Here is a 6,000-nt window from a genome sequence, read left to right as displayed (position 1 = left end):
TGTCCGTAGCGTTGTACTCTGGCTCAAGTGAATACAGGCGATCATCAATTATATGACCTCATCCATATTGTTGAAACCATTTAAATATTGAGCGTGGCACTGACAAACATTTAGATAACGGGGCTTTATGATTTCTGTGCAAAAAGCAAGACTGCACAATTGCCCCATTAGGTGACGTGAAGCTTGGTTGGCAGCTTGCGAGGCTACGTATTGTTTCGCTTTTATGCACTAAAAGTGATTTTTTTGCTAATGACAGACCCAGATTGTTAATGAAAGTATCTGACAATATACTGATCTCAGGACGTTACTTTTTGTCTGAAAACAGCGGTGTGGAGAGGGGAACGCAACTCTGAGAAAAAAGGTGTTCAGGATGTCTGTTGTTTCAGAGTAGGCTACAGAAATCATAGGCTCCTGTTATCTAACGACAATTAAGATGAGGTCGTTATAATTGATGGCCCCTGTATTCACTTTGAGCCAGAGGACAACGTTCTACGGACAAAGAGAGAGAGAGGAGGAGAAGGGTGAAGTAGCGGCTGGAGGGCACCCGTGGGTGCTGTGCCCCTATATGCCCAAAGAATATGTTTTCTAGGAGTGCGACCTGTTGCTGCCAGATATCTGTGGTTGGATGTGTCCAGTGATATACCTCGAACACAATGCTGTGTTACCACGTCAGAGGATTTCCCTCCTCTTATCAACAGGGCTGTGAGACATGAGCAAATAAGAACGATTGTTTTATTGAAAATATTTTACACAACACAAAACCATGGATGTATTATAGACTAATGACCGCACGAAACACTGAGCAGCTGCAGCCCCTCTCTCTCCCCTCGTCTGCTCTTCATCTGTAGCATATTCTTCATCCATAGAGAACCTACTCTGGTTCAAATTAATACAGGGGGCCATCCAATTATAACAACCTCATCCACATTGTGGAAATCTTTTGAATATTGAGCCATGGCACTGACAAACCTTTATATAACAGGAGCCTATGGTTTCTGTAGCCTACTCCGAAACAACAGACATCCTGAACGCATTTTTCTCGAGTGGCGTTCCTGTCTCTACACCGCTGTCTTTGGACAAAAAGTCAAATCCTGAGATCGATAATGTTGTCAGACACTTTTGTCTCACACACACACACACACACACACACACACACAAACACACACATAGGTTAATTTGTGATTTCATCCATGCATATAGCCCGCTTCTTTTCGGGCAATATATTCACCTCTCAGCTCGTTAGGGTCATGCTTTTTTGTTCTATGCAACATGGATATATCTGAAAATAATACAAAGTATTTATACTTTCAGCCTTTTTAGTCAATTTATTTGAACTTCCACTTTTGACTGTATTGTAGATTAGCTTCCAGCTTTTCTATCTATCTATCTATCTATCTATGTATTTCAGCTGTTAGCTTATTAAGGTAATGCAGTTCAATGTTTTTTTCTTCCATACTAATTCATAATTTCAGTTATAAAATAAATTCAGACCTCACAATGTTCTACATCGTTTGGCATCGTTGAACTTTTAAAGCCAACAATTCAGTTTAGCTTCAGCTTTTCAAAACACCTTTAAATATTCCACGTCTTTAAACATTAGTGCTGTTATTCAACTTTTTAATGATGTTAAATTTAAACCATTCATACTTTTCCAACTATCCTTACTACTTCACTTTCTTCTTATGGATTTAAGACATTAATCCAGTTTAGCTTTAGCAATTTAGCTATTCAGCATTCACACGCATTTTCTGCAGGAAATGCATTTTCTGGCTTGATTTAATTATTTGTATAGTTTTCTTGTTCTAGATCTTTTTTATTGTTTCTCTGTGTTGTTCAGAAAAGAAACTTCAGCTCAGTTCAGTGTGTTTGTGACCAGTCTTAGACAACTTACTCAGGAAGTGGAAGAAGTTACTTGTTAGTTATTAATATTTAAAAAAGTAATATTACCTAACATTTTAATTAGTATCAAAACTAATTAGTTATTGTACTTGTTATATTAATATATTACTTTCTTCCTGGATTAATAAGTAATATAATTACTGTTTTGGAAATTGTAATCCCTTACACTACTCATTACTGTGGAAAGTATCCTAATAATATAACAGTAATAGATTACTTAGTAATGCGTTACTGCCCAACACTGTTAGTGACTCTGGCTGAGAAGGAGGTGAAATATGTGAACCTGGGCTGTGGTTTACTGATCTCTTCCTGTCACAAACACTGTTTGACATCTGTTCATCTGGAGGTTTTTGTTCAGGCTGCAGGGAGCATTTCTCACTGTGGGGAACATCCTTATAACAGGAGCAGTAGTAGGTGGCTGAATGATCGAGTTTAACCTTCTGGATCTGCAACTTACAGCCGTTCTGTATATTCACAGCTGAGAAATCATCTTTCTGAGGATGATTGTATCTCTCCTTCTCTATGACACCAGTATCCCTCCTAATATACAGAATCAGTGTGAATGTTTCTGTGTCTCTCTTCTGGTACCAGAATACATAAGGTAGGTCACACTGCTCAGTGCCTCGACAGTTGAAGGAGACGTATCCACCAACTCTCCTGGACAATGTTAAATCATCCTGAATCAGCTGTGTTGCCATGGCAGCCAGCGCTGTAGAGGAACAGACAGGTAGATGAAGGTGAGTGTGAGCCAGTGTTTGTTAAAGGTGGAGTTTGTTGGCTCCTGATTGGCTGGAAACACTCACCTGAACACAGACAGCACAGAGCAGCAGCTGGGAGGAAAAGCATTTAGTTCAGTGGTGTTTCCTCTGGTGAACCTGGGGAGAAGTGGCGCTCTGATGCAGCTGAGGCCAAACAAGGACGAGCTGTGAGATCAGACGAGGGCCACATGGTTTCTGACTCTGACTTTACCTTTTAACTTCCTCCATGTTGAGGTCAGCCACAAAATGAGACACTGACAAACCAACACAGCTGTGCTTCTGCCTGTAAAAACCCTCCCTGTATCTGAAACTGGTGGTATTCAGACAGAGGAGGGGGCCAACAAGTCCTCCAAATGAAATGGCAGAATATGTGTTCTGTAACTGACCTTTAAAATGACACAGAAGTGTTTTATGATCTGATGAAACATCATTTGTCTGTGAAGAATGAATCTGTTGTATGATGTGAGACCACTATGGTTCAGGTTTGGTTGGGCACCAACAAGACTTGGTTAGTTTCAGGGAAAGATCCCGTTTGGGTTCAAATAAGTTCTTTGGTTAGGTTACGGGGAATTTATTGTCATGGTTGAGAAATATTTGACACTTTTGTGGAAGAATTAATTAATTATACATAATCTTCATGTTGTTCCCAGAGTTCTTTTACTCTGAAGCCCGCACTTTGAATCTGTAGATATCACCTCATACTACAGTATATATTTCAGTGCTTGTGTAGATATATACCTTTTCCACATAACCTATGCAGTACACAATGACATATAGACATTTTCACAGCATACATGTTGACATGTCATAGTAGGAAAAGCACAGGTGTATTCAAAACTATTAATGATGGCTGCATTCCACTTAGGAGAGGTCCTGGTATTGTGCATGCTGACTCACTGAAATATCTTACTGGGACACTTGATGGAATTGAACCATTGTTAAGGTTATCAATTTCAGCTGTGCTTTTCCTACTATGACAAGTCAACATGTCTGCTGTGAAAAAGGTCCATTCTGTGCTGCTGCTCTGAAGAATAAAACCTTCACACTGCTGCGCTCTAGTGTCTACAACAACACACTGTTTCAACCTGTCCTGCTAACGTCACAATAAAACCTTCATTAATCATTCCAGTCTCTGGTCTTCCCCCAGATTGAGGAACAGACAAAAGGTTCAGTCTCTGAGAACTTCAACTACTTTTATCAGAGCTAGTACAAGTTCCGGGTAATATTTGTGAGAGTAGAATGTACTGTATTGTATCAGCTGCAGTAGAAATAGTATTTGAATTTAACTAATAGAACAACAATTATACCAGTAATACTTGTCATTGACTGTTGTGTGTTTCTTTATCCACGGGATGTCACTGATTTTTCTTTGCCAGTAAAAAGTAAAAAAAGAGGTAAGAGCATCATCATGTCGTCGCGGCGACCATCATCATCAGCATCACCTGGATACCCTCGCACTTCTCTGACTAACCACAGGGTGACACTCTTTCTCTTTGGTGGTTACTGTCAGCACCGACAGCAAACACAGAAACCCACCGTGAGATAAAGTTTAGTTTGAAATGTGTCCCACGGCCATGTTGGAAGAGCTGATTTATTGTTGTGACAGCGATCTAAGAGCAGAAAGAGACATGTGATGTCAGACATGTTTGTCTGCTGATACAGCTGCAATATGATGTCATTCTTCCAACAGTTCTTCATGGTGACAATGATCAAACTGTTCAGAGTTATAGCATTTAAACAGCACAAACATCCCGTAAAATAATATTAAATGTGTCATAACTGTTTCTTAAGTTTCTTAAAGAAAGAGACTGACATTTGTCTGCTTTGGTTTGACTTGTTATTCTATTTAAAGGAATTTAAAGGAGAAAACATTTTCTGAAAGCATTAAATAAGCAAAGAAGTTGCTGTTTGTTGGGGGAGATGGTACTTCATAATATATTTTATTAATTGTGTAAAAGCTGTGATGTATCAAAGGGAAGTTAAAAACAACTTCAGTTAAAATTCTGAAATTGTAAACCAGCTTTAAACTGTTTTAAATATTTAATTATACCAAGAATATACTAATATTATAGGTCAGACTATAGAAAGACATTTTTTATTACACATCAAAGCTTACTGGTTATAACAAGGGCAGCATGGTAGCCCAATGGTTAGCACTGTGGCCTCACAGCAAGAAGGTTCTAGGTTTGAATCCACAAACCTTTCTGTGTGGAGTTTGCATGTTCTCCCCATGTTTGCATGGGTTTCCTCCGGGTGCTCCGGTTTCCCCCACCATCAAAAACATATACTAGGTTCTCCATTCAGTGCCCTTGATTAAGGCACTGGCTCAGATCTGCAGTTGGTCCTCGGGCACTGTGATTGGCAGCCCACTGCTCCCTTGAGGGATGTGTTAAATGCTGAGAATGAATTTCACTACGTGAATGTGACAAAAACGTACCTTTACAGACAACACATCACTAAAATCTTGCTTCCTCTTTGATTTAGAATTGATTTTAAGATTTAACTGATCATTTTTAAAGCTCGTCTGGGTCTGGCTCCAAGCTATACAGCGGAGATGTTGACCCTATAAGAGCCAGTTTGCAGTCTGAGATCCTCAGGTCGCCCTTGCAGCCTCCAAATTCGAGGCTTGAATCTAAACGTGACCTTTGGACCTTCAGGACCCCTCGATTGGGAACGACCTGCCTAAAGGCTGTATTATGCTTCTGCATCAACTCCACACCGGTAGCACCGCCGCGCTCCTAGGGGTCCTTAGGGCGCCGGTGACCCTTTCAGAGTTCTGCGTCGGGGTTGCTTTGCATCACGGTGCATTTTACTGCCATAACGCTAGGTGAGGTGTGTGGCATGTCGCCTGTGTCTGTGTCGCTCACCAATGAAACGGTACTCAGAATGGTAAACCCCATGGACTGTTGTGCTAAAATATTAATCTTATTTGTTTGGCCTTTTCTTGCTTAGAATTTGTAAAAAGTATCGAGAAATAGACACAGTAAAATCCATTGACCTAGTTACTGTAACCAGAAAATATATCTAGTTCATTTGCAAAGCTTACGTCAGGGAACTAGCATGTTGCTACTCCCCACAGTAGGCTGCTTGAAATACTGACCATCAACACACAGGACCAGTTGGCCAATCACAGTCCCTGCGTTGCCTACGCAGAGGGGTCTGCGGGAGTACGCCGTCGATAAAAGCATAAATCAGCCTTAAGGAGACAAAGCTCGCAGAATCAGTAAACTCTTTTAAATCCCTTCTTAAAACACAAAATGTGTAGACTAACTTTAATTCGACATTCTCTCCATGTTATATATTTATTTTATATTGCTCTTTATTTTAATAATTTATTTTATTG

Source organism: Perca fluviatilis, chromosome 11 (assembly GCF_010015445.1).
Source record: "Perca fluviatilis chromosome 11, GENO_Pfluv_1.0, whole genome shotgun sequence".
NCBI lineage: Eukaryota > Metazoa > Chordata > Actinopteri > Perciformes > Percidae > Perca > Perca fluviatilis.
Note: the sequence above shows the minus strand (reverse complement) of the source record.